General features: G+C 34.2%; 1 long non-coding RNA gene and 1 other non-coding gene across 2 annotated transcripts; both read right to left on the reverse strand.

Moving 5' to 3' along the window:
* LOC144332703 (uncharacterized) lies at nt 1-25679 on the reverse strand. Its single transcript, XR_013400686.1, has 3 exons — nt 25628-25679; nt 3569-3601; nt 1-71 (listed from the first exon to the last, which is right to left on the reverse strand). It is a non-coding gene; the product is annotated as an uncharacterized LOC144332703 (long non-coding RNA).
* MIR3059 (microRNA mir-3059) lies at nt 23968-24026 on the reverse strand. Its single transcript, NR_128333.1, has one exon. It is a non-coding gene; the product is annotated as a microRNA mir-3059 (primary transcript).

A 25679-nucleotide genomic window follows, 5' to 3' on the forward strand; every position in this document is an offset into this window, starting at 1 on the left:
TGCTGTGTTTCTTTACATTGTCTTCCCTCTGTGTGAGTCTGTATCTCCGAATTTCCCCTTTTAATAAGTACCTATTATATTGAACAAGGGCTCATTCTTATGACCTCATTTTAACTCAAATACCTCTGTAAAGACACTATTTCCCAATAAGGTTACATTCTACGGCATTGGGGAACTAAATACATAAGTTTGGGGTGACACGAGTCAACCCCTGAAAGAGAGTCTCCTTTTCTTTATCATTTTTTCTAAAAGTTTAATTTTTAAAATATTTCAATTAAAACGTTAAAGTGCTATTGTAACATTTTTCAGTTATCTGGAGGTTGTAATACAAATAAAATGTAACGACTGCCTTAAGTTTCATTGGTAAATATGCAAAAAGCATGTAATTAAATTGTTCCTCTCTGAAAAGTTTTCTGAAATTGTGTGTTTGCAAATTGTGCATGTGTAAGTCTTTTCTTGTTTAGCTAACAATTAAAATAGGAAAGCAAAGTTTTTCCTTAATTTGAACATGTATTTGTTCGATACGAGGTTCAAAATAGTTTATGGCAAATGAGCACTCCAGCACTCAATCATTCTTTTAAATTCTTGACTTCAGGATGCATACACCTATTTAGTGACCTCCTCAGCACTGTTGTTTCTCCCCAAATTGTAATGCTTTAATGATGCCATTGGTCTTTGATAAAATTATAGGCATCTCTAATAATTTTCTGAAACTGATTTTTGCTCAATAACAAGTGCTTCAAAAACCGGGTCATCCAATGCTTTAAATTTGTTGTTATTACTTGCAGAGCCACCTTTTGGGACCCCCACCTCCTCTGGCCTACCATAATATATGGGGGATTTAAACAGCAGCATTATGTATAGCTTGATTATTATATTTTTTCCACTAAAACTAACTATTAATAACTACCTGAGCTTCTACATAATACATGCAGTAGCTGGAGTGACATATTAGTTTATTCATGTGATGTTCAAAAGGAAAATAAGATGTGCTACGTATGAAAGATAGTCTTTGATATTGGTGAAATGTCATGTTATAATGTCAACATAAATAATTTGTTAATTTACTGAAAGCTTAAAAATCAACATTATCTCTTGAACTTATTCTTCCTATCTAACTCTAACTTTTCATCCTTTGACCAACATTTTCCCAACATCACTGCACCCCAACCAGGCCAGCCTTTAGTAACCACCATGCTACTCTGTACTTCTGCACTGAAAGCAGATGTTAAGTATTCTTACGACAAAAATGATAACTATATGAGGTAATGCTTTTTTTTAACTAGCTAGATTCAGCCATTTCACAATGTATAAGTACTTTGAAACATCATGTTTTACACAATACATAAAACTTTATCTGTCTGTTTAAAATAAATAATCAACATCACCCGAATTTAATAAGATCTTTCACAGTGATTAATAGCTTAACAAATAGTGTTTTAAAAGTCGAAATATCTGAATATCATGGAATTGCCTTGCACTTTATTTGATTTATTATATGCTGTAAAAGAAAAGACTTAAACTGAGGAATTGACTTCCTTAGAAGCTAGAGTACACCAGATTTTCCTCCTTTTCCCCAATTTTTAATGACCAAGGAGCCGTGTGACAATTGTTACTTAATTGGTTATCTGTTAGTTACGTGCCAGTTCTCTGAATCTCAGTGAAGAATATCACATCCTTATCCTTAAACAACTTGGGTGTAAGTGACAATGATTTTGAGTCAGATCAGACAAGATTAAAGACACAAAAACTGGATAAATACGGAGGCTAAAATCATCAGCGCACCCTGCCATTTTTTTTTTCTTTTTTCTTTCTTTTCTGTTTTTTTTCCCCTTTGTAGAAACAGAGTCCTCTTCTGTCACCCAGGCAGGAGTATAGTAGGCGATCTCGGCTCACTGAAACCTCCGCCTCCCGGGTTCAAGCAATTCCCCGCCTCACCCTCCTGAGTATCTGGGATTTCAGGCGCACGCTGCCTCACCTGGCTAATTTCTTTTGTATTTCAGTAGAGACAGGGTTTCACCGTGTTGTCTTGGCTGGTCTTGAACTCCTGAGCTCACGCAATCTGCCTGCCTTGGCCTCTCAAAGTGCTAGGATTACAGGCGTGAGACAACGCGCCTAGCCCAGCGCCCCCTTTTTATTCTGTATACAACCTTGCTGTTGTCACATTTGTGGTTGAAATACGGCAGACGCAAACTATGACTTTATAGTAAGATGCTGAAGAATTCTGGCTTTTCAAACAACCTTTCCAAATGTGGAAGATTCTAAGTTGCATTACGGTTGCATTTTTCCTAGACTTTTAGGAATTAACTGCTTTATCTCTAAAATAAATATAATATGAATACTAGAGAAAATACAAAACCACACTTCAAATTCTTCACAGAAGAATGTTCAGTGTCTAAAGATTATGGATCATTTCCAATTGCAACCGGAGCTCCTTCAAATGCTCATCTCAAAAATTCAGATAATTACAACAGAAACTTCCTCTATCATTTGACAAAAGACAGTTTAAAACATTGGAGATTTGAGCAAGATAATGTCCAAAATATAGCTATATCTTCCTCTTAACATTTAAGAAAAAAAAATTTAAACTAGGTCATAAAGAAGTTACGTGAATCCACATTATCTTTATTTCCTACAACAAACGTTTCTCTAACTTAAGGCATAAATTTATAGAGTTGGAAAGTCAATATGTAGGTGACAGATCCAAGAGAGATCCAAAAATGTAAATTGCCCATTTGAAAAACATTGCTGTGTAAATCTGTGGTTGACAATACAATATTACTTAATATATTTTATATGCCTAAACTCCTTCTTATTCACTGGCATGAAGAAATGTGTCTATTCACATTAAGCAAAAATGGTTGATTTGTTTTACTGGACACAGGGAACCATACAATCTAAATGTTTCTCCTTTCTTTGTCATACATTCTAGCAACACAACATTGTTTAGAGTACAACTGTAGTGAATTATTAATTGGGTGTTTGTTAATATGTGCATACTCCTTTCTAATAGTTTTTGCCCTGTTCTTATTGTTTGTGTTTAATATGCATGCAACATCAAATCAAATTTTACTGTAATTAAATAAAATGTAGCTGTTACATATAAAGATAAATAAGCATCACCTGTATTGGTGATTATAGCTAATTATTGACAATTTAAAATTAATTTGAAAACGTAGAGGTGTTATTCACAAAGGTGTAAATTTTTAGATATCATAGCAAAAATATTTCTTCTGTACAGAAGTATTTGAATACACCTAAGTGTCTGCAGAGGACTTAAAAGTATATTTTCCATTTTAAGTAAAATCTTATGGCCTTTAAAAACTAAGATGTGAGTTATATTTTAACCCACCCTAAGTTAAACATATTGAAAGGCTCTATTGTAATGACATCTTCAAATGTATGTTATCTTCATTCTCATCTATGTTGAGCCCTTGACAACAATTTTTATCTTTTATATTGTTAAATCCAAATTATTCCACCTTAGTTGACACTAAGTGTTTAAAGCAAATACAGTCTCGACATATAAAACTTGATGTGCAGTTTTAAAATCGTATATAGTACTTACCCATCCAAGTAGAATGTAACAGCAGCTGAGAAGCTGTCAAGGAGAAAAATGCCAGAAGGATTAATAAATCATATTGCTATAATATGATGATGAGAATTATAAACAGCCATGTAAAAATTAGGTCACTAGCAGTCAGCTGACTTGGCTTCTTTTAGTGGTGGTAGTAGAGGAGTGTATATTTATCTTTTGTTATGCCCTGGTAAGTAGCTGGCAAGCTTGCAATATATAAATATTATTTAAAGATGTTATGATTGGCTTGAATCCAGGAAATGTTCTCAGATTTACTATTAGCTATCAGAGATCTTAAATATTGCTAGAGAGGATTGAAGAGGCAAAGAAAAGCCACAAGTTAAAAAAAAGATATTAATAGTAAAACACTTGAGAGGATTATTAGGAAATAAAGTATGCATACTTAATGATACAAAAATTTAAAAACAAAATCTACATGTTCACATAGTTCATAAGAAAGAGTGATTATTAAAGCATGTTATTGAAACAAAGGAAGAAGTAATCTAAAACAAGGGCTTACAGAATATTTTTTAAAACTTTTTAATATTTTCATTATTTCATATATATGGAAATGATTGTTTATAATGTACTTCTATAATATTATACATGAAAAGATCTATGTTGTTATTCACTGCCATTACTTACAACTTTACACAAAAGTAGTGATATGACCACCAGAACAAAAAAAAGAAACAAACAAAAACTCACTTAATTCTCAATCCTCATGCAATTTAACTGAAGAAGCTTTTGAGAAGGCCAAGTAATAACTTAGTTGTGATGTACCAGATTTACTTTGGTGATTTAACAATGCTCATGCAATTAAGATTGTTTATTGATAAATAAATTTTATTCAGATAAAAGTTAACTTTATTTATAAGATCATATTTCCACAGAAAAAGTCTATGAGGAGATGTGTTTATGCAATAAATGAGAAAAGTTTTTAAATATCAATCCACTAAAATGATTCTACCTGGTATCACATAAATTAATAACCCTTGTTATGAACATAGATTTTAAAATAAAGTCAAGAAGTAAGAAAATCAAGGTCATTTATAATTCTACCTTGTGGAGTTATTCATTATTAATATTTGAGTCTACATGCCTGTCTTCTTCCCATGTCTTATTGTAGAAATGTTGGCTATTAAAGAAAAACACAAAGATGTGTAAGATACAAAGATGTAAAAAATGAATATTTGGCTGGTCGCGGTGGCACACGCCTGTAATCCCAGCACTTTGGGAGTCTGAGGCTGGTGAATTACCTGAGGTCAGGGGTTTGAGACCAGCCTGGCCAAGATGGCAAAACCTCATCTCTAATGAAAATACAAAAATTAGCCTGGAATGGTGGTGAGCACCTGTAGTCCCAACTGCTTGGGAAGCTGAGGCAGGAGAATCGCTTGAACCCAGGAGGCGGAGGTTGCAGTGAGCCAAGATCTCATCACTGCCCTCCAGCCTGGGTGACAGAGTGAAACTCTGTCTCAAAAGAAATGAATATTTATTATACTCCCACTCACTACTATTGAGTTTGCTGCATATTATGCCACACTTTTTTCTTTTTACATACCAATGTGTTTTAACATTATCATCTAGCGTACAAATCTATGTATAGATACCACTACATAATTATGAAAATACAGTGTTTTCTAACTTATTTTTTGTCTTAGCATTATATCCTAGATGCCTTTCAATATCAATTCAAATGCATCTACTTATTTAATGATTATATGCTTATAATAAAAGACTAAGAATAAATTAATTCACATGTAGCTTTCTAGTAATAGAATAATTCTGTACTTAACTATAACTCTTGATAAATAAGGTTTTATAGTTAAAACATAACAAAGCTAAAGTGATTTTGGATGAGTTTGTGTCCTTTGTAGGGACATGGATGCAGCTGGAAACCATTATTCTTAGCAAACTATCACAAGAACAGAAAACCAAACACCGCATGTTCTCACTCATAGGTGGGAACTGAACAATGAGATCACTTGGACTCGGGAAGGGGAACATCACACACCGGGGCCTATCATGGGGAGGGGGGAGGGGGGAGGGATTGCATTGGGAGTTATACCTGATGTAAATGACGAGTTGATAGGTGCTGACGAGTTGATGGGTGCAGCACAGCAACATGGCACAAGTATACATATGTAACAAACCTGCACGTTATGCACATGTACCCTAGAACTTAAAGTGTAATAATAAAAAATAATTAAAAAAAAATAAATACTAAAAACTAGCCGGGCGAGGTGGCGGGCACCTGTAGTCCCCGCTACTCAGGAGGCTGAGGCAGGAGAATGGCGTAAACCCGGGAGTGGGAGCTTGCAGCGAGCTGAGATCTGGCCACTGCACTCCAGCCTGGGCGACAGAGTGAGACTCCATCTCAAAAAATAAAATAAAATAAAATAAAATATAAAATAAAATAAAAAAAGAAAACACATAAAAGATTGTAAGGAGAATTGATGTTCCATGAGAATTTCAATGATAGATTCTATTACATTTGCTAGCAAAACAGGGTAAGTATAGACAAAAATCATTTAATTGTACATTTAAAATAAGTAGAAGAGTATCATTTAATTGTTTGTAACACAAAGAATAAATGCTTGAGGTGATGGATACCCCAGGTACCCTGGTGTGATTATTACGCATTGCCTGCCTGTATCAAAATATCTCATGTAACCCACAAAGATATACACCTCCTATGTATCCACAAAAAATTTAAAAAAATAAAAATGAGAAAAAAGGAAATAAACTTTTATAACTAATAAAGCCAAGCACTTCCTTCACTGAAGGCGGGTGTAAAAGATTTGATTCTGAATAGAATAATGAATAATGAATGAATTACTGGGAGATTAATTCTGAAGATTTTCCTAGGTTGATGCTAAGAACTGCTATAAGTTATTTACCAAAATTGAGAGGGCATTTGAAATTTATGAGCTATTTAAATGTTATTTAATTTTTATTTTAACTAAGTTATTTTTGTCAAATTTATATGCATATATATTAAATATAAAAACAAAAAATAACTGTGGAAACAATCAGTGTTAAAAGGATGATATGCATTTGAAGAATGGACACATTCTCATAACAAAAGTCCTGAAAAAATGTTGTACAACAGTTCAGCTAATATCTATGAAATCATTCCCCAAGATGGGAGTAGAGTATCTGTTCCAGTTTTTTCTAAGGTGTTGACTTTTTAATGGGAGATTTAAAATGTTTATACAAACTTCGATTGCTTTTGTTCCTAATAGGCACCATCAGAAATAACATGCTTTATACTGCTCAAGACAAAGTTGTAAAAATAAATCACTTCTCATTTTTTTGATATTAATCATGGTATAGTTTCTTTTTAAAATCTTAGGTGATGGAAGAATAAATCATGTGCTGTAAATACCCTTTGAACCACAAGCTTCGCAAATTGACATTACAGCAGGGATTTTTCTTCTTGACAGCTTATCGTAGGAGCCAAATAGCCCTAGATTTTCATTAAAGAAGAGCCAAATAAATCTGGTCAAACATAAATAAAACAAAGTATTTGTTTATCACTGTAAAGAAATCAGCTTGTAGATTGGATTCCATATAATGTTTATGCCAACTGCTACTTGATAGATTAAAGTTAGCAGTAATTTTACTGTTTTCAAAGGGCCAGAGAAAAGGGAATTTATCAAATTAAGAAACTGCACCTCGATTTGTTCTAAGGGTAGGAAATAAAAAGGAATAACAGGGATAAAGTCATATCATCTTTTTCAAGGCACAGATGAAAAAACATGTACAAATATGCTACAGAGTTATTTGATTAACAGCAAATGCTTCTGCCAATACAAATCTCAACGCTATAAGCTGTTGTTTTGTCAGTGTATTTGTAGGATAAAAGGAATCAGCTTGAACGTATTCTAAAATACCCCAGAAATAGTGTCTCTGTCTAAACATGTGATATATTGACATAAAAAGATCAGATGAGCAATTTTTAATACCATAAATTCATACAAAGAGCCAGAAAAAGAGCCAAGGATCTCCTGCTATTGCTTAATTCATAGATATCATTAAACGTAAATTTCCAGTAAAATACTGTTGTGTTTTTGGAGTAGGAATTAAGTTCTGCACATGACTGTGGGTTAAAGAGGATATCAAAGTAAATATAAGACAATTTAAGGCAGAATCTAAATTAAGGATTATGATCTTCTTCTCCCATTTAAAAAATATTTTTATTATAACAGCTATTAACAAACTATTGTTATATAATAGATGTTGTGCTTACTCTTCAGATGTGTTCACTTTATTTAATCCTCCACAGTACTTCTATGAAGCAGCTATCATTAATGCCACTCTAGACATGAAAACACTGGTCACAGAGAGACAGTAATTTGCTTTTGGTCAACTAGCTAGTGAGTGTCAAAGGCAGCAGTGAAGTAAGATTATCTGATTCCAGTGGCTGTTCTTTTGATTCCTGTGTAGATGTCAAAATAACCCATTTGTATAGAACTTTTAGAATTCTTAAAGAAATTTTAAGCCTGTTATCTCATGTTTCCCTTGTAACTATTGTATTCAGTCTGTGGGGTGGTAGCTGTTCTGTATAATAGAGACACTAAAAATATGTCTGGTTTTTAGTAGTAGTTTTAGGAGTGATTAACTTCAGAGCTTATGATATTATCAACTGAAGATTCTATTGCAATTGCATCTCCCTTGCCTTCTGCCCAATCCAGCTTTTCTTACTCCCTTCATGGTGGTTTTCTCTGATAATATACCCAAATAAATTTCTTGCATGTTAATCCATATTTAAGAGTCTATTTCCAGGGACACTGACCTAAAATAGTAATTTTCAATATCAAGCCATTCTCTTGAGTCTTTTGTTGAATCATCTTAGTCTCTTTAAAATTCTTTTGCTCTTTTCTTATATTTTTCCAGTACCTTTGTTTATTGTTGTAACCTGTGAAGTATATTTGCTTTTTAGTTATGTTATTCTGTTCCCATATTTGGAGGCTCCAGCTTGTGGCACTTTATTTCCTTAGGTATTTTGTGATTTTTTGTTAGTACAAATTTATATTTCTAAATTTTTGCTTGTGATAATTGCTTGTGGTGACTGAAGACAAGTTCTTTTGGGAAAAATAATTGCAATTGTTTCTGCTAGGTGCCTGGGGGCTATACCAACCCAGATGCACTTTAAACTGTAGTATTGCATTAAAGTTTTCACATCACATAATTTGAGGAAATTCAGGCTGCCATCCAACATAAAGGCTGTTTTTTTAGCTAGAAGCATTATTTTTTCCCCTTCATTTAGGACTAGAAGTCAAGATAGGTATAGCTCCTTATAAAACCCTGAATGAGTGGACATTTATTCCTGTTTTACACTTACACGGAGGGGCTAGGCCATTTAGAGAGCCCAGGTTTATGCTGGGATTATGTTTTTGATTTTCTGTTTTCAATCACCACTGGACACTTTCTCCCTTTACCCTCTGCTTTGAAAATCTATGAAAACAAAAACTCAAGTTTACTAGAATGTGCCATGGCTTTCAAGGTGGAAACCAGTATCAGCAATCTGCTTGTCACTTTCATTTTATCCTTTAACTTAATTATGTCTTGGAATACTTTTTCTATTTAGTTCATCAATGCATTTGAATATTTTACTACGACAGTACCCAACCTTTTTGGCAGCAGGGACTGGTTTCGTGGAAAACAATTTTTTCACAGACCAGGGGTGGAGGCATATGGTTTCAGGATGTTTCAAGTGAGTTACATTTGCTGCACACTTTCTTTCTATTATTATTACATTGTAATACATAATGAAATAATTATGTAACTCACCATAATGTAGAATCACTGGGAGCCCTGAGCTTCTTTTCCTGACACTAGATAGTCCCATCTGGGGGTGATGGGAGACAGTGACAGATCATCAGGCATTAGATTCTCATAAGGCGTTTGCAACCTATATCGCTTGCATGTGCAGTTCACAAGAGTTCGGACTCCTAAGAGAATCTAATGCCAAGGCTGATCTCACAGGAGGCGGGGCTCAGGTGGTAATGCACTGATGGGGAGCAGCTGTAAATACAGATAAAGTTTATCTTGCTCTCTGGCCACTCAGGTCCTGTTGAGTGGCCTGGTTCCTAACAGGCCATGGACTGGTATTGATCTGTGGCCCAGGGTTTGGAGACCCCTGTTTTAACATATTCAGCATTTATGTTTTGTTTATTTTCTCCAGGGGGAAAAAAAAAAGATGAGGAGATTAACCATTCTGCCGTACTGCAGAAAGGAAAGTTTCTCCCACTAATTGTCATCAAATAGTTTAATTTTTAATATGTGATCCTTTTCCCCCAGCGCAGCCAGCTGTAATTAAGTGAAAGTACAGAGCAGAGATGTGAACACTCTTGTTTTTTTTTTTTTTTTTTTTTTTTTCATTTTAGTAAAAGCTCTGTTACTGACATAATAGACAAAAATTTGGAAGAATGAAAAATTAAATCACTCTTTCCGTCTCATTATCACTAAAGGATAATTACTCTATCCAGTATAGAGAAAGGTTGAAAAATGCATTAGAGAGCAATATTTAAAAGCTGATGGGATCTAAGAAGAGGGCCTTTTCATCGTATTTTCTGCTATCATTGAGAAGTACATGAGATTTTGACAGAACCCACAGAATAGTTTGGAAATCTAAAGATAACGCATTTGCCCTTAATTATTTTTGGAACAGTGTAAAGAATTATGCTTTTAGAATTCCCCTATAACCCAATGAAAAGGGTTAAGATGTATTTTTGTTGCTAAAGAAGGGGAAGGCACAAGGCAGCCATACCAAGTATCCTATGATCCCGGAGTAACAAGAGAGAGAGGAAAAAAATGTGGCTGAGAGAAAGCAAGCAGATGTTGAAATGGTCTGTGGTTGTGATAAGAAGACATTATAACAAAGAGTAGTGTAAAACGTATGTCAAGAAACCAGGTGGAAATACAGAAACCTCAAGAGATGCCAATGTAGTGGGTATGTGAGACATGATTGTACATCGCAATAGATGTCAGTATAGGACAATAGAAGGCTGATTCCCAGATGCCACACCATCTAATATAATTGTACCGTATGAACTTTCCAGAAGTTAAACCAATCCAAAAAGCAAGGAAGAAAGGGGGGAGACAATTTTGATTTTACTGAATTAAAACCCGAAATACCTGAGAAATCTTTAAAGCCTTTGAATTTACTTGGAATTGATTCAGTTAATTTTTTCTGCCTCCAAGCAAAATGGGAATGCAGTTAGAAGACAATTCTGGTTATGAAAAATCTAATGAAATTAAAATAAAGAGAATTACATATTGTGTTCACTTGAATTTTACGAAATATGTATCCACTACACGTGGAGATCAAGAGGCTAGTCTCTCAAGAAAAATGTTGTGGTCAATTCTGTAAAATACTGCTGACAGCTAAGGTAGGATGGGAATATGTAGGATCTGGCAACAAATTAATAATTGGTGACATAGAATCAGAACTCTAGTGTGGCAAAATTAAATGAAAGTTGAGAAAGTTTAAGTTGCATTTATAAAAAAGAAAATAAAACCTATTGTTAAAAGCTAGTTATGAAGGGAGATTGAAATAAAAAGACAAATTAAAAATAATAGCTAACAAGAGATATGAGGTCAAGACAAAGCATGCTACGTTTTATTTAAGATTAGGGATACGAGATCATATTTGATCAGAAGGAGACAGTGACAGAAATTAAGATGTTGAAGACTCAGGAACAAAAAACAGCTAAAAACAATGGGAGTAGAGGCGAATGTATGTGCAGGGGCTGAACTTGAATTGGAGCAGTGTGTCCTTCATTGTAATGGAAAGGGGCATAGTATGAGCTAAATATTTGTGCCTCCTCTCAAAATTCATGTAGAGAAATCCTAAGCCCTAGAGCCTTTGATAAGTAATTATGTCATCAGGTGGCGCCCACTAGAGTAAGATTAATAACCCCCATACAAAGAGACCCAAGAGAGTTTGCTTCCCCTCTCTCTGCCCTGTACCACATGAGGATACAAAAGAAGACCGTCATCTGCAAATCAGGAAGAGTGCCCTCACCACAAACCAGATCTGTCAGAGCCTTGATCTTGGACTTTCCAGTCCTGGAATTGTGAGAAATAAATGATTGTTGTTGAAGTCACTAAATATGTAGTATTTTATTATACAGTAGCCTGACCTGATGAGACAGAGAGGCAGCAGGTCAGTTCTTACATATGGTAGCAAAAAGATTATGTGGTTACCATCTGCTGTATTTGTTCTGGTAAGAAGTGAAATAATCTACTGAGATTAATAGAGGGAGGAAAGGAGTAGGAAAACATTTAAATAGTGTGTATAAGATGTTATTTAATTGTGGATCTTGGTCGAATAAACTTGCTGAAGAAACATGATTTTTTTGTGTGTATTTTGGAAAGACCGATTGAGATTGAGATTGCTGAACATGAACTCTAGAGAATCCAATCTACTGGAGGATGCTTTGCTATTCAGGGATTTTATCCAGGGTTTCCATCTTGCCTGATGAATGTGAGATTAGAACAAGGAAGTCAACAATATTTTAAACACAGTAATAGTAAATATTATGCAAAAATGAAGAGAAGCTGTGTGTGAAGAAAGAGTGTGAAAGTGTTAGGGAGATGACTAATCCTGAGAGAGGTTCAGTGAGTTGGGCCTCTCCTTGTAGAAATTGTTTGTGATGATGGTAGCTGTTAAGGTGATTTCAGTTGATGAAACCATCAATGAATTAAAAGAAGTAACTGGAAAATTTGTAAACACTCCACATCAGAAAGGAAAGGGGGAGGTAGGCACGGAAGCCAGACAGTTCAAATCTGATGGTTAAAGCTGAGCAGAAATAATTGCCTGGGAGGAGTGCAAGGAAGCAAGGGAGAATCATAATCATGAAGAATCTGTGATGGATAGATTTCTGTTTCATTTTGGGGTCAATGGAAGTATTTGTAAACATGGAAAAATGTGTCATTTCTTTGAATGGGCTGCCTTGTAAGAAGGCAGTCACAGGAAATATATTCAAATAAAGACAAAATATTTGTTATATCGCAAAGAAGTTATTTTGTATCTTGAGATACAAAAGATTAGATCATATAATCTTTGAAATCTCATCCTACTCCAAGATCTCTTCTGAAACTGACTGTTCATCCTCCCACCACCTACATGTTTTTCTCTTAAGTTCAGTTATTAGCAAAATCAACTACATCCTTAATCTCTTCCTTGAATGTCTGTCACACTGACTTGCTCTAACTTAAACCTGGTTGTTTTCCAATGATAACCTTTCTTCTGCATACTTTATATGTTTTTACCCAAAGTGGAGTAAGTGTCTTTTTGTATTCATCACCCTGAAGAGATATTCATACAATTATCTTTACCTTTTCTATAAAAAAGCCTCTCTCTGTTGCTGTCATCAAAAGTCTCCTTGCTTTGTTCTTTGATAATCTTAGCCCTTGACTTATTGTAACTCTCTCCAAAACTACTTCTATGGTAATGAATTCAAAGTTCAAGATCTAACTTCTCCATTTTTCTTCTCAATCATCTTGGTCCCCATTTTAACTCCAAAACTAACTTCTGTCATCATACCCATGACTTTACAGTAAGCCACACCCTTGGCTTACTAACAATTACTATTATCCTAACACCCAATTTCAAACATGTCTTATCATTTTCTATTTTTTCAGCTCAGTCCCTCTTAGAACCAAACTCCAAGAATCTTTTGAAGCCACTGAACCAGTACCACTTTTCTTTATGTCTCCTTCCTCATCTAACATTCATACTTCCCTTATTATCCGGCTTAAATTTTATTGCTAATCACTATAAAATCACTTCCTTAATGCAACATTGTTTCCTATAATGTTTGTATAGTATATTAACTAAATCACCCCAACCATGATTGAAAACTGTTCTCCACATACTATTCATCCGCACCTCCACCAGTGAACAAGCCTGCAGGGAAAACCAAACAACCGGGACTGACTCTACTTTAAGATCACGGGCACTAACTCACATTGTATTATTCTAGTTCATTCACTTTTTTACTGTACCTATAAGAACTCTTTTGTACTATGGCCTCTTGCCTCAAAATTATCCACTCTCTGCTGTGACCACTCTACTTCACAGAAGAGAGAAAATCATTTAAAAGACAAATTCTACAAACTGTCCCTTCACATCCACTTTCCCACATTTATACTTGAATATTCTAATTTATTTTATTAGCATGGACTAGACCCTAAGTAAATACAGTCCTTCTCTTGTGTACATAACTTTATCCCTTTCCTTCTCATGGGCATTGCTCTAGTAATTTTCCCATCTCTCTCTTGAACCATGAAATATTGCCCATCAACTGGATCATGCCCATCAACATCAGGTTAGCTTGCAATTTTATTAAAAAAAAAAACTTCCAATTTTATAAAGACAAATTATCTTGTCCACTTTCTCTTCCAGCTATTATCTCATTTCTCTTCTATTTACAAAGTAAAACTCATTGAAATGGCTGCTAAGCTTGATTCCTTAAATATTTTTCTTCCTATTTTCTTTTGGGCCAACTATCATCAAATTTTTATCCCCACAGCTCCAGCATAACTGCTCATTTTGTTGTTAAGATTAGTTTCTACAGTATTAAGTCCGATGGTCAATTTTCAGTGATCACCTTTTTTGGCCTATCGAAAGCAATTGGCACCATTGATGAGTCTAGCAAACTAAAATATCTTTTTTTTTTCTTTTTTTTTCTTTTTTTTTTTTTTTTAACTTGGCCTCTTTCCTAATAACACATAGGCCTGGTTTTCCTTCTATTTTTCTGACTGCTTTTCCTCAATCTACTTTTTTCTTAAATCATCTAGAAAACCCCTAAATTGTAAGCTACCTCAAGATTTAATCTTTGGACCCTATCTCTATATTGATTCTGCTAAGTGATTTCATCCAGTTTCGAAGACAAATTCCTTGCCAGTCCTGTTGCCTTTCAAATTTATGTCTCCAGCTCCTAATCCTTTTTGAGCTCCAAACTTACTTGCACAAGTACATGAGCTAGTTATGTAAAATTTAATAAGTCAAAAACAGAGAACTTCACATCCACCCCTAAAATTTCCTATTTTGTCTTCACCAACACAGTCAATAACAATTATTTCCTTCCAGTTGCCCAGTTTAAAAAAAAAATGAGCCTTCCATTAGTCTTTTATTTTTCTCTCACATACACAACTTCAGTAAAAACTACTAACACTTCTTTCAAAATATATCTCACCTATTCTTGCTTGTACACTAGTCCAAGTCATTACTGACTCTTATCTAATTTTTAAAATAAACTTCTACCTATTTCTCTGTTTTTTCCTTGCTTTTTCTTTTGCTTTTTAGTCTATTTTATAAAGAAGTCACAGTGACCCTGATTAAACTTAGGACAGATCACAATACCACTCTACTGAAAAGGCTTTACTTGATCACCATTTTCCTTTTCAAAGTAAATGCTAGAGTATTCTATTTGTTCTGTAAACTTACTTATAATCTGACTTTCTGCTCCTCATGGACCTCATCTACCACAACATTTGTCCTCAGTCATTGCCTACTCTGCCTTTATAATTTCAAAACTGCATTAAGGTCACACACCACCTGAAGGTCTTTGCTCTGGTTTTTCCCTTTTTCTGAATTCTCTTCTCACACATATTTGTATTTCCTTCATATCTTAATTTTTTTAACTTTAAGTTCCAGGGTACATGTGCACAACGTGCAGGTTTGTTACATATGTATACATGTGCCATGTTGGTGTGCTGCACCCGTTAACTCGTCATTTAAATTAGGTATTTCTCCTAGTGCTATCCCTCCCCATTCCCCCTGCCCCAAAACAGGCCCCGGTGTGTGATGTTCCCCATCCTGTGTCCAAGCGTTCTCATTGTTCAATTCCCACCTATGAGTGAGAACATGCGGTGTTTGGTTTTCTGTCCTTGCGATAATTTGCTCAGAATGATGGTTTCCAGCTTCGTGAGTTCATATCCATTATAGGGACATACTATGGCTGCATAGTATTCCATGGTGTATATGTGCCACATTTTCCTAATTCAGTCTATCATTGATGGACATTTGGGTTGGTTCCAAGTGTTTGCTATTGTGAATAGTGCCACAATAAACATATGTGTGTGTGTCTTCATAGCAGCATGATTTATAATCCTTTGAGTATATACCCAGTAATGGGATTGCTAGGTCAAATGGTATTTCTAGTTCTAGATCCTTGAGGAATCAAGACACTGTCTTCCACAGCGGTTGAACTAGTTTACAGTCCCACCAACAGTGTAAAAGTGTTCCTATTTTTCCACATCCTCTCCAGCACCTGTTGTTTTCTGACTTTTTAATGATCGCCATTCTAACTGGTGTGAGATGATATCTCATTGTGGTTTTGATTTGCATTTCTTTGATGGCCAGTGATGATGAGCATTTTTTCATGTGTCTGTTGGCTGCATGAATGTCTTCTTTTGAGAAGTGTTTGTTCATGTCCTTTTCCCACTTTTTCATGGGATTGTTTGATTTTTTTCTTGAAAATTTGTTTAAGTTCTTTGTAGAATCTGGCTATTAGCCCTTTGTCAGATGGGTAGATTGTAAAAATTTTCTCCCATTCCATAGGTTGCCTGTTCACTCCGATGGTAGTTTCTTTTGCTGTTCAGAAGCTCTTTAGTTTAATTAGATACCATTTGTCAATTTTGCCCAAAATCTCCTTCAGCTGATAAGCAACTTCAGCAAAGTCTCAGGATACAAAATCAATGTGCAAAAATCGCAAGCATTCCTATACACCAATAACAGACAAACAGAGAACCAAATCATGGGTGAACTCCCATTCACAATTGCTTCAAAGAGAATAAAATACCTAGGAATCCAACTTATAAGGGATGTGAAAGACTTCTTCAAGGAGAGCTACAAAATAGTGCTCAACAAAATAAAAGAGGACACAAATAAATGGAAGAATATTCCATGCTAATGGATAGGAAGAATCAGTATCATGAAAATAGCCATACTGCCCAAGGTAATTTATAGATCCAATGCCATTCCCATCAAGCTATCAATGACTTTCTTCACAGAATTGGAAAAAACTACTTTAAAGTTCATATGGAACCAAAAAAAAGAGCTCGCAATGCCAAGACAATCCTAAGCAAAAAGAACAAAGCTGGAAGCATCACACTACCTGACTTCAAACTGTATTATAAGGCTACAGTAACCAAAACTGCATGGTACTGGTACCAAAACAGAGATATAGACCAATGGAACAGAACAGAACCCTCAAAAATAATACCACACATCTACAACTATCTGATCTTTGACAAACCTGACAGAGACAAGAAATGGGGAAAGGATTCCCTATTTAATACTTGCTGCTGGCAAGACTGGCTAGCCATATGTAGAAAGCCAAAACTGGATCCCTTCCTTACACCTTACACAAAAATTAATTCAAGATAGATTAAAGACTTAAATGTTAGACCTAAAACCATAAAAACCCTAGAAGAAAACATAGACAATACCATTCAGGACATAGGCACAGGCAAGGACTTCATGACTCAAATAGCAAAAGCAATGGCAACAAAAGCCATATCTTAATGTTTTAAATAATATTTTTAGGGAGGTATTCCAGCCTAACTATCCCAATTAAAAATTTTATTTTAATTCTTAGACTTAACATTTCCTTAACTTTTTAAAAAATGTTATCACTTGCTGCTATTCAATATATTGCATATTTTATATAGTTCCTTGGTTAATTTGTTTTCCTTCTAGAATAAATATCTTCAAAAAGGTGAGGATTTTTGCCTGCTTTGTTCAATAATGGATCCACAAAGCCAATACACAGAGCAGGTACTCAATTAATATTTGTTAAATGAATCATGCCATTCATTCCATTTTATAGTCAGTTTCAAGTATGAAATTCAATTTACATTCATCCAACTCTTATGAGGAGTATTTTACATATTGTTCAATTTTATTACTGCTTTTAGAAGTTGGCCTCTGTATCAATACAATTTCAGGACTGATTATTAATAGAAAATGTTAAGAATATGACACATATGTCTATGCATTTCAATTGTAAAAATAAAGTCCAAGACTGGGCTTATTAATTAGGACTTTGGAGTTGAATTTCCAAACTTGCCACAAAATTAGCTGGTCCTATGAATCTCTAAAACTGAAGAGGTTGACATAAAGTCCCTTTTATCTTTTTTTATGGTGTCCATGCTATTACTGGGAAAAAGCTCTTTTATCTTAAAATTTTATGAAATACCTATTTATAGCTATAGCAGAAAGAGACAAAAGGAAGATTTTTAGTGTAGTAGGCATTGAATAAATGCCATCAAATCATTGTCGTTAGAGTGTCCACTTTTATTTATTGTTGTCATTCTAATTTTTGTCTTATTACTCTCCTTAAGATGTGTAAAGCAGATTTTTAATTCAGCTATGCTGCCCTGTGCAAAAAAATAATAAAAAAAATCTATGTTGTGATTGAGACAAAAGCCTTTTGGAAAGCAAACAAATAAGCTACAAATGATATAAAGTTAACTGTAAACCAAACATTTTTCAATGTTTGTAGTACCTGCCCTAAGGATATGCTGTTATAATTACAAGTCTGTATTTTATTCCCAGTTAAAGAGTAAACTTCCAAATTCGAATACATTTTTATCCAATTTTAAATTAAAATTTATATATTAAGATATCAATTAATTTTATTCATTTACTCTTTTAATAACATTCAAATTAAATAAGGCATGTATTTTCACTTAGGAAGAATATGTATATACAGCTAGCCCTCCATATGCATGGGTTCTACAATCGTGGGTTCAACCAACTGCTGATGTAACATATTTGGGGGAAAAAAAGGATGGTTGCATTTGTACTGAACATGCACAGGCTTTTCTTATCATTATTCTTCAAACAATACAGAATAATAACAATTTACATAGTATTTACATTGGATTAGATATTGTAAGTAATCTAGAGATTATTTAAACTATTAATGAGGATATGTACAGGTTATATACAAATACTACAATATTTTATATAAGGAACTTGAGCATCTATGGATTTTGGTATCTGCCTGGTTGTCCTAGAACAAATCCCCCTTGGACACTGAGGAACAACTATTTGTGTGTGTGTACATGTGTATGTATATATATTTATTTATGTATGTACACACACACATACACACACACATTCAAGTCCTAAGGCATATATATATACAGAATATATATATACACATATATATATGTTTCTTTAAATTGAGAGAGTCTATTTATAATATAATATTCCTTATGAGCTATTCATAGCTAAAAAGCTTCTCTAAGGATGCTGAGTACTCCATTTTTAACCCCAAGTCCGTAGCTGTTGCTGATTCACAATCATTATTTTTGAAATTACAAAGATACTTGAAACAAAATGTTCATTTTCATTTTAGCAAGAACACTTCATTATTTCAATCCTTTTCCAAATTCCTTGCAGACAATGTTGAAAGCTACGTTCTCTTTTTATGAGGACAATAGAATTAATTGTATTTCAGATTATTATGAGAAAGTGTGGAGTTTTAGAATCTTTTTTCTTTGAAAAAATACTACTTTTGTGATACTTCAAAAGCTGTAAAAATAATCATGGTCATAAAGATAGGATTCATTATATTTTTATAATGCTTTTGCTTTCTTTTGCAGATTTTGCTCAGTAGAAAATTTTAAAGCCAAATTGAAGAAAAGAATTTTGTAGAAGTGTGTTTATAACACTGAAAAAAAAATTGAAAGACGAAATGTAAGCTTTTATTAACCAAGAAGATAATTGATGATGCATTTAATTAGAATATTAAATTAGAACAAATAAAAATAAGTATTTTTGAAATTTAATGCCACTTCTGATTTTGTTGTTTTTATGCATAAAACCATTTCTGCACAGTGCATCTTTTAGAGTTGTTTGTACAGTAGAATGTCAATGTATGTTTTAATAAGACTTCTATATTAAGTTTCTCAGAGTTCACAGGATTTCAGAAAAGCCTCAAAGTCTCCATGGCCTTCAAAAGAGCAATTCTCCTTGTAAAAGAAATATCAATCTAGTCTTATTCTTAATGACATTAAGTCTAAACAGGTAATTTAGGCATAAATGCTAGGGATTTGTGATTTGAATGCACACAGTTTTTAGTAAAAATTATTATATCCAATTTTTAAAAAGTAATTTTAACTTTTATATACAGAGAGTACATTTGCAGGTTTGTTACATGGGTATATGGTGTGATGTTGAGGTTTGGAATACAAATCCCGTCACTCAGGTAGTGAACATAGTATCTCATAGGTAGTTTTTGAACACACAGCCACCTCTCTTCCTCCCCTATCTAGTAGTCTGCACTATCTATTGCTCTCATCGTTATGTTCACGTGTACTCAATGTTTAGCTCCCGCTTATAAGTGAGAACATGCAGTACTTGGTTTTCTCTTCCTGGTTTATTCGCTTAGGATTATGTTCTCCATACCCAAAAGAAAATAAATTGTTTTACCAAAAAGACACATACACTCCTATGTTCATCACAGTACTATTCACAATAGCAAAGACCTAAGTGCCCATCATTGGTGGATGGGATAAAAACAATTTAAAATAAAAGACATTTAAAATGGTTTTAGATTATGTTTTAAATTATTTGATTTTATTTTAGGTTGTTCCAAGTTATCAAACATAGAAATTGTTGTATAATTTTTTTATATGATCCTCTTTTGTCTTTTGAAGCTATAATGCATAATATTATGTTAAAATAACACACTGAATGTAGTAATTTGTCGCTTTTTGCATAACAGTAACTAAACAAAAAGTGGCTTAGAAATATTAATTTAAAAATTGGAAAACCAACATGTTTTGTTTGGTGGCATTTTATTTATCTGAAATGTAAGTAATGCTTGAAAATTGTTTTGTATAATTGGCAAGAGGCAAAATAAAATTTACTTTTAACTCAGAATACAAAATGACTACCCAGAATTAGTCTCTGACACTACACGTAGAAAGCACCCCCAAAGATTTCAGAAATGTAATGCAAGAATAGTTTTGATTGTGCACAATGATTCATCTTCCTCTTATTCCTTCCCAACTGCCTGAGATTTTCATGTCATCCAAGGACTCTTCCAATCCTGAGATGCTACTTTTGAATAGGATCTCCCTTTAGAATACTAAATATAATAAAGAAGTATCATGAACAGTGGAGTTTAATTCTTCCATAGTTTTAGACTATATATTTAAAAGTAAACAAGTAAAACAGCTTACAAAATTGTTTTCTGTATTGTATTTAAACAACATTATTTTCACATATTTGATTATTTACCTTTAATTTGTAAGGTTTATTTATTTAGACATTGAAAATTAATAAGGTAGAGTTAATCTATGGTTCTTTGTAGTCAATTTATATATTTATTCTTATTTCTGTGGTTTCTTGGGTCACCTTCTGGGCTTAGGGTTATCAAGGATTCCTGTTTCATATATTTTTTACCTCACACTGTACACTCCCTGATACAAGTTTCTGAAGACTACAAAAGCATAGTGAATATTTGCTGATTAACTAAAACTAACTGAGAATAAGTGTCTCTTTGCACTCCCTATTTGGTATATTGCATTGTTTGTAAAAATTCTTCCTTTTTCTCCAGTGCATGCTGCATGTTTGGTATTTGTAGCGTATACTTCCTTAATTGATTAATATTAAGCATGGCTCTTTGACTTGCTTTAACCATTCAAGAAAGGGCAGATGAAACTTCAGAGTTAACAAAAAGTTGCATTTATGTGTTTCTGCTTAATAGTGCCTTAAGAAATGTTGCACTTATGTGTTTCTGCTTCCACCTTGCTCCATGAGTATGACATGACTCAGCCATTTTTGCTGTAGTCAGATTACCAGAATGAATACATATGAACCAAACCCTGTGATCCAGTTTAGTCTGTTTAGCCTAAATGAAATTAGTGGACCTGAAGACTACTGAGATTAAATGAATAATTATTGAGCCATTGAGTTTCTAGAGGTTTGTTATGCAGCATTATCCTGGTAGAAAAATGGCAAACACTCCTTAGCATAGTAAATTAGTATATATTCAGAGTATTTTAATAGAATTGTAAATAAATATGAAAAGATAGAAACAACTTTAACATGTTATCAATAATAACAAAAGAATACTAATATATCTTAAATCTTCCATCTTGATTAGTGTTCACAGGTGATTTGTTATTCCCAAACTAAACCTATTACACAGTATGGACATTTGCATAATATTTCAAAGAGCGAAATATGTAACACTTTCATTATTCCAAGAAAAATGTGTGTATGTATATATGTGTGTGTGTATGTGTGTATGTGTGTGTTTACGTGTATGTGTGTGTATGCGTGTGTGTATGTATGTATATGTGTATATGCATGTGTGTATGTGTATGTCTGTATGTATGTGTATGTGTGTATGCGTGTATGTGTGTATGTGTGTATGCCTGTGTATATGTGTATGTGTGTGTCTGTGTGTGTGTGTGTGTATAGAAGTGTCATTTCGGAGTCAGTCTCAGGTCACTCTTTGGCTTCCATTCAAACACAATAAGTACTGCAGAGTTAATATAAGCATTTCTTCACAAAGAACTAGGGAAATAGCCATACTGTGTAACTTAAAAATTTTTTTAACATTAGAGATAGGTTATATACAAAGAAAATATATTCTCAATTATATATTGTTGAAAATAGCAATGCATATTTCAGTGATTTAATAACTTATGGTACATATACATTTTATATTTTAAAAGATGATGTATCCCAGGGGAAAATCAACTTTCTCTTGAAGAGATTATTTTACACTTGATGTAAACATTTAGAAAGTATTGGCACAAAATAAGACATTTCAGCTTTCACATACGTTTTCTGGCTATGATAGATTTCTGGGTCCCTTAAGTTCCTGCTTTGCTAATTAGCCGGATAGTATGAAATAAAGACTCACAGGGATGAAAGCACAGAGAAAATAATGAATACATTTCCTTAATTTTACAGATTGTTAAATGAAGCCCAGATTTTTCCAGGTTCATGAATTTTATTAAACTGCAAATCAATATCCATCCCAGATACCTCACTAGTCTTCCATCTCTATAGGATTACTGCTCAGACAGCTGACTCCTGAAATACTAGTCAGGCATTTGGAATTTGACAGGTGTAAAATTAAATTTACTTTTATTTTTCACAGTTAAATGTGGCTATCTTTTGTTCTTACTCAATTAAATTATTATTAAGTATTAAGTAGTATGAATGTTGGTATTAGCAGGAAAAAGTGGCACACTCAAAATGTAGTGATTTAGGGGACTTTAATGCAAGGGCAGTTTCAAAGTATGAGGGCAAGTTCAAAGAAACCAACAAGGCATATGGAAGCACCCTGAGCTGAGCAACCGCAGGAGATAGGAATATTACTTGGCTTGAGGCAGTGGGAAGGAACACGTACTGAAATTTACAGCGGGCTGAAGCTGGTACTGTAGCTACAATTACAGTGGAGTACTGCTCCACAAGGGCTTTAAAATTTGGTAGAGAAACTCAGCAAGGGCTAATTTATGGCCAGTCAGGGAGACAACCACGGAACTAAATAACTCAACTACTTTCTACTCTACCGTATTCTCTCCTGAGGATAGCTTCCATTACCCAGACTCAATAGGATGCTAAGGAAAAAAAAAAAAAGATTGATAAAGACAGTAAAGGTTGGTCTTCTGGTGCCAAAGCAGGGTGGGGAAGAATAAACGGGGAACCTGGAAAGGTAAACAGAGTATATGTAGCACACTTGTACAGTGTTTCAAGAAAGAAACCGAAGAATCTTTCAAAATCTCTCCTCTTTCACTCCATCCAAGTTCATGGTACATTTTGGTTCATCTAAAACTCCAGTGGAACTCTGCCTCTCCGTGGATTAGTTTAATGGATTGAAGCAACCACTGGTGATAAATGCCAGCTCTCAGTACTTCTCATAATGAGGTAAAAAAAAAAATTACAAGTGATTTAGATTCTCCATTATTCATTATTCACTATTTCACGGTGCTTTATTATGAAACCCAGGACATTCTTAGCATAACAAATCCAGAGTTAGGAGTCTGTGAGTATGGATGTGGGTGTGTCTTTGTGGAACACACTCTGAGATTCTGTGTGGTAAAACTCTCCTTCATGTGTGTCACTTTAAAAATAGCTATACCACATCTGAGGCCCCTCCACCACAGTATAAACAATTTTATGACAATGATCCAAACCCAACAATTAAAAAAACTGAAACGTAATAAGCTTAAAATGTGTGTTGGTTCTGGGGAAGAAGCTGAAGTGGCTTGTGGAAGAAGAACCATGATGCAAATCCATTCTGCATGCATCAGCCTGAAATTTCCTTAAGTACTCCTGGACAGTGAAGAGAATGTGCCTGAAGATAATTACTGAGCTGGAGAAATAGTAAGGCTGTTCACCCAACCTTCTCTTCCCTAGAGGGTAGTTAGAGCTACACCCTATGGGGCAGAGAGGAAAGGGTGTACCACCTGTGTTACACCTGTGTAAAATAAAGTTGTTTTTTTTTTTTTTTTTTTAATTAGACTCTTCACCATCTATTGAAAGACGTTTCATCTTTTAAAATTACATGGAAGGTCTGGAATAACTAAATGATACCAAGAAAGGAATATATATTTAGATTCAAAATGGTCATGTAAATGAAGGAGTTGGCATCTGGAGAATGAACAAATTTCTGTGTAATCAAAGTATTTTTTACTTTGAAGAACTAAAGACACATTTGGTATAAATGAAGTACCAATTTCAGAAGATATTCACATATTTCTATGAATATAATTTTGACTTTGCATTTCTACTTCTTATTTTGGAGTTCAAACTTTACAATATAGTAGGCATGAGTTTTTACAGTGTGGTTAAGTTTTGAAGGAAGTTAAACAACAAGATAATAGTAACCCTTGGAAATAGAGGCAAAAATACATGAATGCTAGAAACATTGGCCTAGAAAACCAAACTTTTAGCATGATTTGCAACTGCTGAACGCTTAACTCAATGCCTATAAAAATTATGTTTAGATTAATGGTGCATGAATGAATGAATGAGTAAATCTGACTCCGTTTAAAAAAACTGAAACGTAATAAGTGAGAAGATACGTAATAAAAAGAAGAAAAGTATCTTCTTTTTCATAAAACTACAAAAACCAGAGTCCCTGTCTCTGGTAAGAATTTGTGTCAGAATCAAGATATGGAATGACTAAATACCCCCATATGAATCAATAAAGATTTCTTTCAGTTGTAGAAATAGAAATTCAGCTTCAGGAACTTAAACCAAACAAAGATTTGAGGCGTTTGTTTTAATAAGGCAGAATTATGGAGCTGTCTATTTCTAAAAAAGGGAGCATCACCATTTTCTGAAGTGGTTTTTGCTCCAGCCTCGGTGAGGATTATTGCTGGAGTTTGTTCTTCTAGCACATTTCATCCCCTCTCATTCACTCTGTTCACAGAAAGCTGGCATCCGCATTTTCCAGTGGGTAGTCAAGGCAATGAAATTCCCTTAGTGCTGGCCAAATCTCTCATGCTCTCTTAGACTTTCCTATTCAAGGCAAAACAAGCACTTGTGGTATTGTCTGTCGATTTTCATTTCTTCTAACCCATTCTCCACAAGGCAGCTAGAAGGATCCTTTTAAAGCAGAAATGTTGTTGCGTTAAATCTCTGTTTAAAACCCTTTAGGGGCCCAGGGACCTTAAAACCCTTTAAATGCCTCTGAAGACAGCTCAAATGTCCTGATTTATCCTCCGAGGCTTTTGGTGATCTGTTATTTATGTTGCTCAGGAGCAACAGAAATTATAATTTATGCTATTTATGTTGCTCAGAAGACCACAATTATAATTTAAGGGTGGGAAAATTACCCACTGTACTGGACTACCCCTGTAATGAAATCTCACACTCACTAAATCTTGGTAATACTGCTTCTGTGTCATTCTGACATAAAAACATCTCCAGAAACCCCCAAATGTTCCTGAGAAGGCTGGAGAACCTGTTCAGTTAGGACTATTTCTCACTGAAATACTAAACTTCAAATACAGTGAATTACTTAAGAAACAGCAATAATCATTTTCTCTTACCTCTGATCCTTCTACATGCTCCTCACTCTTCTCTTCTGGAACAGTCCTTCAT

Source organism: Macaca mulatta, chromosome 11, assembly GCF_049350105.2.
Source record: "Macaca mulatta isolate MMU2019108-1 chromosome 11, T2T-MMU8v2.0, whole genome shotgun sequence".
NCBI lineage: Eukaryota > Metazoa > Chordata > Mammalia > Primates > Cercopithecidae > Macaca > Macaca mulatta.